This window comes from Poecile atricapillus, chromosome Z (assembly GCF_030490865.1).
Source record: "Poecile atricapillus isolate bPoeAtr1 chromosome Z, bPoeAtr1.hap1, whole genome shotgun sequence".
In the NCBI taxonomy this organism is placed as follows: Eukaryota; Metazoa; Chordata; class Aves; order Passeriformes; family Paridae; genus Poecile; species Poecile atricapillus.
In genome coordinates, this window is record NC_081289.1 from 2408853 (window position 1) to 2422081 (window position 13229).

At 54.6% G+C, this 13229-nt stretch overlaps 1 protein-coding gene across 5 annotated transcripts in view; it reads left to right on the top strand.

Moving 5' to 3' along the window:
• Positions 1–2490: 2490 nt before the first annotated feature.
• LOC131572785 (plexin-A4) overlaps positions 2491–13229 on the top strand; it is a 421465-nt gene continuing 410726 nt past the window's right edge. For all 5 annotated transcript variants that reach the window (XM_058826142.1, XM_058826138.1, XM_058826139.1 and 2 more), the window contains exon 1: positions 2491–2627. The gene's annotated coding sequence lies outside the window, so the exon portion shown is untranslated. The remainder of the gene's footprint in view (positions 2628–13229) is intronic.

Genomic DNA, 13229 nt, shown 5'->3' on the forward strand with positions numbered 1-13229 from the left:
CTCCCCACCAGATAGTGGGAAATAATCTGGGCATATCCACATTATCCGTGTTTAGCGGAACAGGTTTTAAATGCGAGACTGAATTTCCTCCAGATTTTCATATATTTTATTAAATGGAGCTGGGAGCCAGACTGGACACTCAATAATACTGTAGCACTCAGAGCAGCAGTGATCTTTAGAGGTTACTAACCTGCCATTGTATCTCTCAGATTCCCGTCTCGCTGCTCCGTTGTCATTTCGCTGTGTTATTACTCTTCAGGCTTCACATCGTATTCATTTCTCTGAATGAAAACAAATGACTCCTTGCGAGAGGTAGGAGATAAAGAATAATAAATACATTTTATGCACCACCTTAAAAAAAAAAGGGCTCTGAATCCCCATCCATCCATCAGGAAATGTAAACCGGAGCTCAGGCAAAACACACACAGGCGCGCACACAGGCACGCGCCGGGGAGATAAAACTTGTTTTAAGGAAAACATGATATTGTTTCCAAATAAATATCTTGGAGGATGCAAATAGACAGCCCCCGGCCCCCGTGCTTTGTGGCATAAATTTAAGATAATTAAAAATACAAAGCTCGGATTAAGGCTGATTTTCTGTCAGTGGTGGAGGCTGTGGGGAGGAGGGGGAGTCCTGCCGTGTTTGGTGCTGCACAACCCCTGGAGAGGCAATTCCTGCCTCTGATCTGGGGTTTGGATTGCAGTGGGTGCAGGGACCCCCTTTCCCAGCCAGCCCCTGCATCCCTGCTGGATGCCTCTGCCTTCTGCTGGGGAAGGGGAAGCTGCAGGGTCACTGGCAGAGTTTTCTCCCTGGCGTGAGCATGGCCAACACCTCTGGAAGCAGAGGAGGGCTCCCCCAGCTGCTTCTCCTCTTCTTCGGACCGTCCTTAGGGAATCGAGGCTCCCTGGGGAGCAGCCCTGTTGCTATCGACACCCTGAGAGCATCCCTGCCCTCCCCACCATCTGCTGCCTGCCCTGGGGCATCACCTGCGGGAGGAGCGCGGGTCTCACACAGGATATGAACTTTTGGGGTGGGATCTGCTCTCTGGGACATCCCGGCCAGCCTGGGGGACACCAAACAGGCAGGAAGCACCAACAGCTTCTAAAAAAGACCTTTATTCCTGCGGCTGGCGGGAATTAAAGGGAGCCCGGGCCAGGGGAGCAGCTTGCAGCCGCTCTCCAGGATTACTGCTCAGCCGAGCTGAGGGATTGATCTCCCCCTGAGCCTCCCCACGCCCGCTCTGATCCGCTCCCCTCCTCGCTGGGTCCGAGCCGGAGAACAGCAGCGGGGCACAGCCTGGAGAGGGAAGGGAAAGCAGGGAAAAAGGAAGGGAGATGCCAGCCAAAGCCGGGAAGGGCTTTTCTGAGGAGCAGATGGGGGCAGGCGGCGAGATGCGCTTTATTCCGTGAGTGGGTTTTGGGTTTTATTCCTTTATTTTTTTTATTTTTTTATTTTTTTTTAATTTTTTTTTTTTGGGCAGAGACGTTTCCCAATTAGCCCAATCAGGCTGGAGATCCTAGGTGTCAGTAGTGAGTAGGAGCGAGGGAAGGCACCGGAGGAGCAGGAATCCAGGCAGCCGGAGTTGCAGCCGTGGGAGAGCGGCGGCGGCGGCGCTGGCAGCCCCGGGAGGCGGCCGCGCTCCCCTCCCCGTCCCCATCCCTTTCCCCATCCCCTGCAAACTTTAGGACGACGAAAAGCGCCTTGGGGGATCCCCTCCAGAGACAACCTGCGCTCCTCCGCCTCCTCCCCTCTCCCAGAGGTGGGTGGGCTGGAGAAAGGAGGAGCAACCGGCCACTCTCTCTGCAAAGCTAAAAAAAAAAAAATAGGAAAGAAAGAGAAAAAGGATAGAAAGGGATTTTTATTATCGCTTTAGTATTTTATTTATTATTTTTTATTACCCCTCCCCGGTGCACTGGGCTGCTGCTGCCACAGCACTTCTACACCTCTCCGGCTATTTTTTTTTTTTTTAATTTTTTTTTTTTTTTTTTTTTCGGAAAGGGGTGTGTGCCTGTGCGTGTGCCTGTGTTTGCAAAAGAGCCTGGGTGTCCAAGCCGGCTCCGCAGCCACCATTGGAGAGGAGGGCTGGGGAGGAAGGGCTGGCTGGCGAGACAGCCGCAGTGCGAGCCCTCCCCGGCGGGCGGGAGGCCGCGGAGCCGGGCATGGCCCCGTAGCGCATCCCCTGCCTGCATCCCCCTGCCCGCACCCCGCCTGCAGCTCCGCTGCCCGGCTCCCCCCACTCCTGGCTGATTTAGAGGCGGGGGGGGGGGGAAGGGCTGGGGGAGGGAGGGAGGGAGGGAGGGTTGATTTGGGGGGGGAGTGAAAACTGGAGCTGCGTTTTCCCCCCCCCATTCTCAGCCCCCCCCCCGGCTCTGGGCGAGCCAGACACGGTTTGCCCAGTGCAGAGAGAGGGGCTCCGTGTTCCGCCTCCGTGGAGTATTTGGGATTGGAGAGACACACGCGCGCACACACACACGCACACAGAGACCATCTGCAGTGTCAATGCGGCGCCTGCTCTGAAGACTGAAGTGGGGGGAAAGGAGAGGAGAGAAAAATTATATATATATATATATAAATATATATATATACACACCAAAACCCACCCAAAGCAAGCGAGGAGCGTTCCCAGGTAAGGAGCCCCCCGCCCCGCCCGGGCAGCGGGGGCTGCGGGAGGATGCCCCGGAGGATGCCCCGGAGGATGCCCCGGGAGGGCCGGCGGGGATGCAGCGGTACCTGCCCTCCACACCTGGGGGGGCTCTGGGAGGCGCCCCCGCCGCTGCTCCCCACCCCTGGGTCCTGGGAAGGGGGTCTGGGATGGAGGGCAGGGACCCCCACGGACAGCGGGCTGAGCCGGGGGCTTCGGGCACGGCCCCTCCGCCCCTCCCGGCCCGGCTTGGGAGGATGCTGGGCGGGAGGGCGCAGCGGGGAGCCCCCCTTCTCCACATCCCCAGCGCGGAGGGGACGCGGAGCCCGGTGTCCCCCTTTCCCGGTCCCCGATGGCTTTTTCCCCATGCATAAGGCTCAACTTTTCTCCCCGGAGGTAGCGGCTCCAGCGGCGCAGCCCGTCCCTCATCACCCTCGGCATCCCTCGGCTGCGGATTTTCCTCCTCTCGGGGGGTATTTTCCCCCTTCCCTGCCCCAGAGCTCTCCTCGGGCGAGGGGCTGGTGGCATTTGCAAACTTTTCCTGCTGCCGGTGAGGTTGCAGCTGGACGGGGCTGGAGGCAGAGCCCTATTCCCGGGGAGGATAAAACCTCCCGGGTGACCGATGGATGGGGACAGGGGCCACCCCCGGTGGTGAACACCTAAGAGGGAAGGGTAGACCCCCGCCGCTTCCCTTCCTGCAAGGTGCCGGAGAGTTTTCCTGCCCAAATCCCGGCTGCGGAGTCAGCGCTGCTAAAGCTCTCCCTCCTTTCCCTCGGTGCATGTGTGTGCTGCAACCGAAACCTGCGTATTGATGCTCTGCGTTTATCAGACATATGCCCTTAAATGATGGAGACCGGGAGAAGTGATCTAAACACCGAGCCGCACGTTGTTTTGGTGGAAATCTAATACTCCGGCAGCAGCTGAGTTCCTCCCAGATAAACAAACCCGCTTGCTCAGCCCCAGCAGGGCTGTTTGGGTTTGTAGCGGCTGCATGTGGCTGCTCCATCCCCAGCCCGGAGGAAATCCTTCTCCCGGGGCTCCATCTGCTCCGCGAGCCGTGCCGGGGAGGGATGTGCCCTTCGCGGCGCTGGATGCGGGGGTAGCACCCGCAGGGCTCGCCCTGGTGGGAAGGACCAAGTGGAACGAGTGTGGCTCCGCACCTCTCCCGTAAAACTTCCACACCCCGCGCTGCTTCTAGCCCTGCCGCCGGGCAGCCGTGCCCGAGAGCTCCTGGAAACGCACCTGGTTGTCCAGGGCTTCCCTCCGCTGCCGGGAGGAGAGGTTTTGGGGAAAAGCGAGTGGGGTCTGACGCTCCCCAGGTCTTGGGGTGAGCGGTGCAGAGGGAAGGTTTGCACCGGGACCCCCAGACTGCCGGGGGATGCTCTCGTTCCGCGGGAACAATGACGGTGCCGGAGGATTTTTACAGCCGATGCAACTGCTCGCAGCCCTCCAGGGACTTATCTTGAGCTTGTACCAGTCCTACACAAATATTTTGGAAGGCGGAAAGCGTGCTAACTTATTTCCTTTACCTGCCCTGTGTTTCACCCGGGTCTTGTTTGTGGAAATCCAGGAGCGGGCAGGACCAGGGGGGCACGGGGGGCGCGGGCTTTGCCGTCTCTGTGATTTTAATTACGGCGTGTGCCTCCCTGTGTGGGATTAGGTGCTTCCTCTCCCCGCCTAAGCCGCTGGCTGGAGGTGCAGGGGATGCGAGCAGCGTTTTGTTTGTGCTTTCTTTGCCGGGGGAGGTGCGTGTTTGTTTGTTGGTTGGTTTGTTTGTTTGTGTGTGGGGGGGATCCTTCGCTAGAGCCGGGCTCCAAGCGGTGCAACAGATGTGTGTCAGGTTTGAACACGCAATCCCAGCCCCGGCACGAAAACCTGAGGTTTTCTTCCCTCCCCTGGCCAGACCCACCCTCCACGGGGGTGTCTCCTTCCCGAAAGGACCAGTCCAAGGCTTTTTTTTTCTCTGTCCCATCCCAAGTCTGCGGCGCTCGGCGGTGTCGATACCGTGCGAAATAAATAAATGACAGCCGCACGATCTAAGTGTTGTTTATGTCCAAGACGGGTGTTTTAGAGCCCGGGCTGATGATCAATCACGGTGCTGTAGGGAAGCATTCTCTTGACGATCGGAACTGCCTCGCAGGCACCGAGGGCTGGTGTTCAATGTGCTCAGCCCGGCTGGGGAGGGACGCTGCAAACCCAGAGGGAGATGCTGAACTTCTCCGCAGGGAGAGGGAATATTTGAGCTTTTCCTCACGGATCCACCTGCCAGCATCCCTCCCCGCAGCGCAGAGAGCCCTGTCTGTGCTCGGCAGCCTGTGCATGAGGCAAAACCAAGGGCTGAGCAGAGGCTGGAGGGCGGCTGAGCTACGCTGCCGGGAAGGCAGGAGCCGTCTCTGGCAGCCCCATCCCGGGGGGCTCTGGCTTGCTGGAACCGCTTTCATATCAATTCCTCTACTTTCGCAGGCTGAGGAGGGGGAGGAGAGATGCCGGCGCCCCTTTTGTGTTGCATCTTTTTTCCTTTTGCTGAATCGCTTTGTCTCTGCCTCCCGATGTCCTCGATGCCGAGCGGTTGCGGTAAAACCAAGCTCCCTCTCGCCGTGCCGGGCTTGGATTGGTGTGAAGAGCCTGGCAAGGTCTTACGATGCTCGGGATGTGCTGAGGGTTAACGCCGTGTGGGAATCGGTTTCTTGCTTGGAAGGGAACCCTGAGAAGCTCCAGAAGGATGCTGGCGCTGTGGGCTCCTGCTCCACGCTGGGATCTGACCTGGGGAGGGTGCCAGAGGTGGGGCTGCTGAGTTTTGGAGTTAGCAGTGCCGGAGTTTGGGGCTTGGCACTGCCCATATGTGCTTTGGAGCAGGATAGCATGGTGACCTGCAAATCATTTAGCTCCTCTTGACATGGTTATTATTTATAACCCCTCTAAAGTGGGGTCCCCACATAGCTGAGACCCCAAAGTCTCATGTCCTGCGCATGAATCCACCTCCCCACCCAGGATGCATTTTGGGCTGGGACTGTTCCCCCTAGTAAAGCTTGACTCTCTTACAAAAATCATCTGTGGAACCTTTCTGGCTCCCTGAAAGGCTTCAGAGGGCTCTTTCTTATTCCTTCCTTCTGGCTTGCAAGACTCAGGGAAGGGACAGCAGCGCTCCAGGCGCCCAAGGCAACGAGACTTCCCGTCTGTGCAGAGAGTCTGGGCAGCCACTGCCTTTCTGCAGGGCATCAGTGATGAGCGTGCTTCCCTGCGTGACTGCCTTCCTGTGAACAGTGCTTTATATCCCTCAGCTTTGAGCTCTCAAGGAGCCTGTGACAAAAAGAAAAAAGAAGAAGAAGAAGAAAAAATTACGTAGTGCTGCCCACATGTTTTTCACTCAGGCTGTGAATGGCTTTAAAACATAACCATCTACTCCATTCCCGTGGTGTGGGTTGGGAAACTGAGGCACGGGGCTTTGAAACATCACCATTTACTCAATTCCTGTGGTATGGATGGGGAAACTGAGGCACAAGGAGGCAAAAAGCTCAGTCCACATTTGTTGATGAGGGATTCTCACTCACCGGCCTGAAATGCAAACTGAGCCCCAAGTGGTGATGAGAGCAGGGAGTGGTGCCCTGCCCTGCAGCCTGTGCTTCAACAGCCAAGGGCAGCCCTTGGGCAGAACAGGACATTTTCAGGATTGAACTTTTTTTCCAGTTAAAATGGCAAATGGGAGCTTTGAAATGAGAAAGTATCATAGAATCATGGAATTACAGAACAGTTTGGGTTGGAAGGGACCTTAAAGATCATCCAGTTCCAATGCCTTGCCATGGGCAGAGACAACCAAACATTTTGGGTTAGAGAACGGGCCTGGGAGCAGTTGTGCCTTCACGAACCTCAGTCCCAGTGCCTTTAAAATTTGCTGCAAAATGTTTTTAATCACCTTTGGGAATGGAGGCATCATGGCAAAAATGATTTGCTGAGATCCCTACAGCCTGTGTGACGATTTCCTGTATCTGGCTTTCTCCCTTGGGGGATTTTTCACTCATCCCAAAGAACAGTCTGGGTTTTTTTTTTGGTTCATGAGCTCTGCAGGTTTTCCTCATCCTTAAGCAGTTGCACCTTGAAAGGGGCTGAGCAGCCACCCAGGTAAGAGGTGCCAACTCTGCGTCCCCTGCCTCAGGGCCCAGGGTCATGTGGCACCTGTCCTGAGCCCTTTCCTTGGTAAAAACCCCTCTGTGAGCACTTAGAGATGCTCTGAAGGCCTTGAACAGGCACCTTTGGTTTGAAAACCCACTGACCACTTCATTTCAGACACCTGTAGCCCTTCAGCTCCAGCTGCTGTGGACACGCTCCCTTCCAGGGTGATTCCTGGAGCCATGGAGCCTGGAGCCAGTACAATGTTCCCAGCTCTTCCCACCTCAAATACTAATGTTTGTAGAAGACACCAACTTCTCAGAGCCTGAAGACCTGAGAGAGAGCAGTGACTGGGTTCAAACCCCCACCTCACTATGCAGGTGGCTTTGACCTCACCTGGAGAGGAATCACTAGAGAGGGAGAGGTCATTAGCAGACTGTGATTTGCTTTTACCCCAGGCTTTGCCCCTGAGAGTTTCCCCCTTTAAAAAAGTGTTTTTTAAATCCTTCACGTGATGAAACAGAAATCCAGACCCAAAAGTCTAGTGGCTGAGATTCCCAGGCTTCTTTTGTGTGGGGATAAATAAAACGTCCTGCTGAGCGTGGCTGGATTTGCACTTGTGAGCCAAAAGGGAGATGTTGCACCTTTGATTCTCCTGCTTTTCATGCCTGATCTCTGAGTTTCCTTCCATCCCTGTTATCCACACCCTGATCTGCTGGGGCTTTTCCACCCAGCCATTGGCAATACATTGATGGCATTTGACTGGCACTTGAATTTGCCAGGACCAATGTGTGGCTCTAATGCAGATAATACAGGTTAGATTTCCATTACAGGCATTTGCATGATCTATACCCACACATTTTCCCCTTCTCTGCTCTCCTGCAAGGGCCAGAGGGATAAATCTTCATCCTGGGTGAACCCTCACAGCCAAATGCACGTAAATGTTTGTGAAATGTTTGTGAAATAACGACCTCTGTGTTATTTCTCATGGAGCTTAAAACACTCCACGAGGGAGGAAAGGTGAGGCTGGCCAAAGTGTTTTATTCCCAGTAGTGTTTTCCTGGGAAATAGTGAGGTGATGCTGGACTGGTGACCGCCTGTAGATGGTTATTTATTTATATTTATTTATATATTTGTTGTTTTTTTTCTGAATGAAGAACCCCTGACGCTCATTCATGCCGAGCCTCACTGGGGAGCGTCTGGGCGTTCCACCGTTTGGTGGCTTGAGTTGAGAGTTATAGGGAGCAGGGGGATGAATTAGCAGTAAATCACAGCCTGGATGGCTTCGTCCTCAGCACTGACAAGGTTTAAATTAAAAATATCTTGCCGGGATGAGGCACTCGTAAGTCAAGCGCCGGTGTTGTGTCAGTCTGGGCTTGGCGGCGCGAGCTCAGCCCCCGTGGAGCAGGAAGCACAAGGACCCGCTATTGATTCCCAGCTGAACTGGGAGATTGCCACTTTGTTTCTCCTATCAAATATTCTTTCCTTCCTTTCCTTTTCACCTCTTTCCCCGCCTGAAGGGAGGATGGTCACGCCGGGAAGTTGGGAGAAGCTTTGCGGATTCGCTGCACGTGCGGGTGGCCCTGTTTGACTTGGTTAGAGCATATTTGATTGTGAAAAGGGATTTATTTGTTTTTTGTGACAGGGGATTTGTCTATAATGTAGTGCTGGAAAGAAAACTCATTTAGAGACTAAGGAGGTGTATCCTGTTACAATTGCCTATTGATGGAATAGCAAGTGCTTGGTGTGCTACACAGCTTCATTTTACTTTAGGGAAACTTACCCTGGGCTGCCAAAGGGAGGCTTGGATTTGATGGAGAGCTGTCCCATGGCCCTCAGCGTGTTCCTTGGCTTCTTGTTTCCCCATCTATCAAGTGGGGGATGTGTCTTAGAGTTGGCTGCCCCTTCAGCCACCACCTAATGCTGGTTTTGCTCTAATGACCATTAAACATTACTCACTTTTTTGTAAAGTCAGTAAAACCAGGGAGGCCTTGTTGGGAACTCACTCACCAGCCTCAGGAATTCTTCATGTCCATGGATAATAATAATAATAATAATAATCCTCACTAATGAGGATTGTCCCACCCCTGGGCAGTGTCACCTTCTGCTGCTGGCTGGGAAGAGGCTTCCAGAGGTGCTGAGGAACAGGAGGTTCCATATTCAAGGCAAAGGCTCTGCCCCCACAGCCCTGCCAGGAAGAGGAGCTGGGAATACAACCACACCAATTGTGGGGCTAATCAAAGGCTTGGCATTTTCTTTAATGGACAATCTAGGGAAGAAAAACCCCTGCCCAAACCCTGCGCCCAAATTAGGGTGGGCATGAGTTCCTTAGAAGTTTTTGGGCTGTTTTGGGAAACTCCTTCTATTTGTCAGGGTTTTGGTGCAAATTTCTGGGTCTTGCTAAAGCAGAGCAGACATGTGGAGTTTTGTAAGCTGTTCTCCTGAGACATGTAAGTGTTGGAGGGTGGGTATTTGCATGGATAATTTCTGGTATTTCCTCCTTCTGATTGTGCCTCATTTTTTGCACTCTGCCCTTCATGGTGTCCTCCTGGCTGGACAGAGGGGCTGTCCCCTGTCTCCTTTCCTTCCAGCCACCCTGGATCCCAGGACAGATTTGGGGGGTTGCAATGACCTCGATACCTGATGCTTTTGAGATTTCATACCCCCATCCCTCCTTGGATCCCAGGACTGATTTGGGGGATTGCAGTGACATCAGTACCTGGTGCTTTTGAGACTTCCTACCCCCATCGCCACTTGGATCCCTGACTGCTCCACATCATCCAGACAGCTTCCCCAGGCAGGCCAGTGCTCAGGGACAACCTGGAGGGGGTCTTCCTGCTCTCAGTCCCATCTGTGCCACCACTGAAGCCACCTCTGTGAGGGCAGTTGCCTCCTCACCCTGAAGACGGCGGGATGAGCTCTGAGTTCTCCTGCGCCGAGCTGCTATGGTGATGAGTTGCTATAGAAACACATAGTTAGCATTATTATTTATTATTGAAAGGTGCCTCTTTTCATCCCTTAAAAGCAGGGTTGTGCCCAGAAGACCCCAGTGCTGGGTGTGGGACACTGCCCACCCTGTCCATGTGGGATGGGGGGGTTAAGCTTCCCGGGAATCCAGGTTTATCCATGCTGGAGGCAGGGAACCGTGCTGTGCTGGCCCAGCAGGCTGATCTGGTTAAACAAATCCCCCCAGTATGTTCCCGTCACAGGTCCCTTCCTCCGTCAGGTCCCTCCTTTGGAGGGGGATTTGAGTGGGGAGTTTTGTTCTAATGAGCTTACTTATTTCCAAACTGGTAAACGCGTGTCACCGTTTGGGGCGGAGGGCTGGCGCCGAGTTCTGTGGTGACATGTCTGTTCATCCAGCACAAATGCTGCATTCACAGAACCTTGGAGGCATCGCCTGGCAAATACCTGCTCTGATCTCTGCTGCTCCTCGTTGTTTGCTGGAGTCCTTCGCTGTCTGCAAGCCCAGCCCGCTGTGCTGGGAGGGAGGGAAGCTCCTCCGATGATCCTGTCTGGGGGTTCTGCTCTGCTGAGCCCCCCTGGGCACCCAGCCCCGCTCAGGGCATCGCCCTGCCTGCCCTCACCATCCCTTGCCTGCTGCTGTGGGTGGGAACCGTCCTGCTTTGGGGGGTTCTTGCTCCCCAGGAACGGGAGCAGGGGGTGGGAGCAGGTTTCCTCTGCGGGCTGGGTGCTGAGCAATGCTCTGGCTGGGAGTCTGGCCAGCACTTCCATTGGTTTTGGGAATGCTCAGCAGGTGCAAGGGGGATGTGAAGGGGTCTCCTGCCTGCAGCCACTGGGTTCACAGCTTCTCCTGGAAGCTGGCAGTGCTGCAGAGGTGGCTCTTCAAGGAAACCTCCCTCCTGCTATCCTTCACACCCTGGCAGCCCTGAGGATGCTGTAGTGGCTGCAGAGGGGTGGCTGGGTGGGGACAGGAGGATGGAGGGATGTCCAGGGGCACTGGGAGGACTGGGGCTGCTTTCCCTCTCTGGCTGGGGCAGGGGAGGGTTTGGCTTGGCTCGCAGCAGGGATTAGCTGTGCAGTTCTTTCTTCTTCCCTGGAAATTGCCTAGTGGAAAGAAAAAATAAGGAAAAGGAAAGAAAAAAGGAAAACAACACAGCTTTTCTGGATGCTGAATGAACAACTGGGAGGTGAAAGTTTCAGGGCTGGTTGGAGCAGCTGCAGGGGTGGCTCAGCCCCTCCTCTCATGCCCTGCACAGGTGCTGCAGGTGCAGGGCTGGGCCCAGCTGCAGGTGCTCCCCTGGGAGATGGGGTGGGGAGGGATGCAGGAATGGCTGGACCAGTGCAGGATGCTGAGGGTATGCAGAGACTTGGGCTTGGGGAAATCTCTGCTGCTGCTTGCAGGGTGAGTTCCCTGAATTCTTCTGGGTCTCCACCTTCAGCAGCCTTTGAGGAAACAAAAGGAGGTTCTTTAAAGCACCTCCTCAGGCAGGAATGAAACACCTTCCTTTGCAGAGCCGTGTCACTGCTTGAAGTCATTCCCTTTGGGCTTTGCATTTCCCTTCTCGGAAGCTCTGCTCCCTGCAGGGAGGAGAAAAAAAATTCCTGGGGTGCAGGAGCAGGGCTGAGGGGGATGGGGAACCTTCCTGGAAAGTGGGATGGAAATGGAGGAATGGATAAAGGGGTGCAGTGTAGGGGCCTAGGAGTGAATGCTGACCCCTCACTGTACCAGAGACCCCTGTAACCCCTCGTGTAGGGTCACATCCAGCCTGTCTGGGTTATGGGGGTGGTTGGGAGCATTCTGTGGGGTGGGAGGTGCTCCTGCACATCCTGCATGTGCCAACCCCTGCTCCTGGTGAGGGGAGGCCACCAGAGTGGGGCCTCTGTGAAAGGAGGGGAGCTGGCTGTGGGAAATGAGAGCTGGCTGTGTCCTGGTTGGGTCACCCTTGTCCATGTGGGTCTGGAGGGTTTGGGTTTGGCTTCTACCACCCCTCATTTTTCCACTCTGAGCTCCAAGTCATGGAATGGATTTGGGACCAATTTGGGAGTCTCTGTGGATCCCACCAGCCCTGGGACCATCCAGTCTCAGGTTTGTCTCCAAAAACCCACTGAGGGTAGAATCAGTTTGGCCACCTTTGCATCCTCTGGCTTTCCCTTCCTGGTCTCCAAGGTCACTCCCAGAGATCAGGAGCTGCTCACCTGGGCCAGGCAAGGGCAGGAGGCACCTTGGAGCTGCACCCTGTGCCTGGGTGAGGGATGCAGAAGGGTGAGCCATGGCAGGAGCTGGTTACTTCAACCAGCACCTCTTAGAGCCACTCAGGAGGGATTTTTTTCCTCCTTTATGATGGAGTTGCTGCCCTTGCCTGCCTGAAGCAAGGCAAACAGCTCAAGGGAATGCCTCAGAATGAAAGCAGCAACTTTTAGGACAAATTTCTCTGCATAATGTCTCAAAGAAAGCAAGGAGAGGAAACGGTAAGCGGGCCTAATTAGGTAAGTATTCCCCATTAGGAAGGGGAAGGAGCTATCAAGTCGATTTCCATTTCCTTCTTATTTTACATGCCTGATTTTTCCGCCTCTCCAGGAGGCGGTGTGTGAAGTAGGTCTCTCCTTAGCTTGGAGAAGTAAATAATCAGGACACGATGCGCTCCTGAAGCTCTTCTCGAAGCTTTCCAAATCTGGACTAAGCTGAGGATTTTTAGCATCTTCACCAGCCTTCCAGGAGCTTCCCAGATCCTTGAGACCTGGCAAGGACTTATTTCCCCTTCCCTGCTGGAGAACCAAGATGGGCAGCAGGACTTGCATATTCCAGATGTCTTCTGCAGATGTTTCTCCCCGTTCCACCTATTCTGCATGGAATTTCTTGTCTCCTGGTTGCTTCCCAGTGTAGACCTGGCTGTGAGCACATGGAGGTGCCTGGCTGCACAGGGAAATGTGATTGGGACGAGCCCCTACAGCACCACCCAAGCCCAGCGTGTCCCCATGTCCTCCTGGCCGTGTTTTACCCCCGAGTACCCAAAGTTGCTCTCCTGGCTGTGCTCTCTGCTGCCTCTTAGAACAACACATTGCAGCGTGGGCTGCAATTATGGAGCCATCAACGGGTTCTTGTGACACATTTTGGCGAGCATGGGGAGGCTTTGTGCACCAGCCTGCGAGGGAAGCTCTCTCCTCCCCCTGCTCCAGAGTCTGTAAGTGGTGTTATTAAAGGCTGTCGGGAGCTGCTGTCATTGGCACAGTCAATGGCTGACACAAGGCAGCCCTCAGACTTTGACTCATCACACACACACACACACTTTGCAATGCATGAGCCACGAAAAAAGCCCATTTCTCACCAGCATCACCCTTTCCCCAGCTGGCTGGGCCCTTTTCTGCATTCATTTCAGAGAGGAACTCTTGATTGTCCTGCAGTGTAAGGAGGGGATTGGAGTTGCATCGTGCTGCCTGCACGCTCCCAGCTCTCTCATTATCTTTTGCTGGAAGTTGTGATGCTTTTTTCCCTAAATACAACTCCATGCACCCATA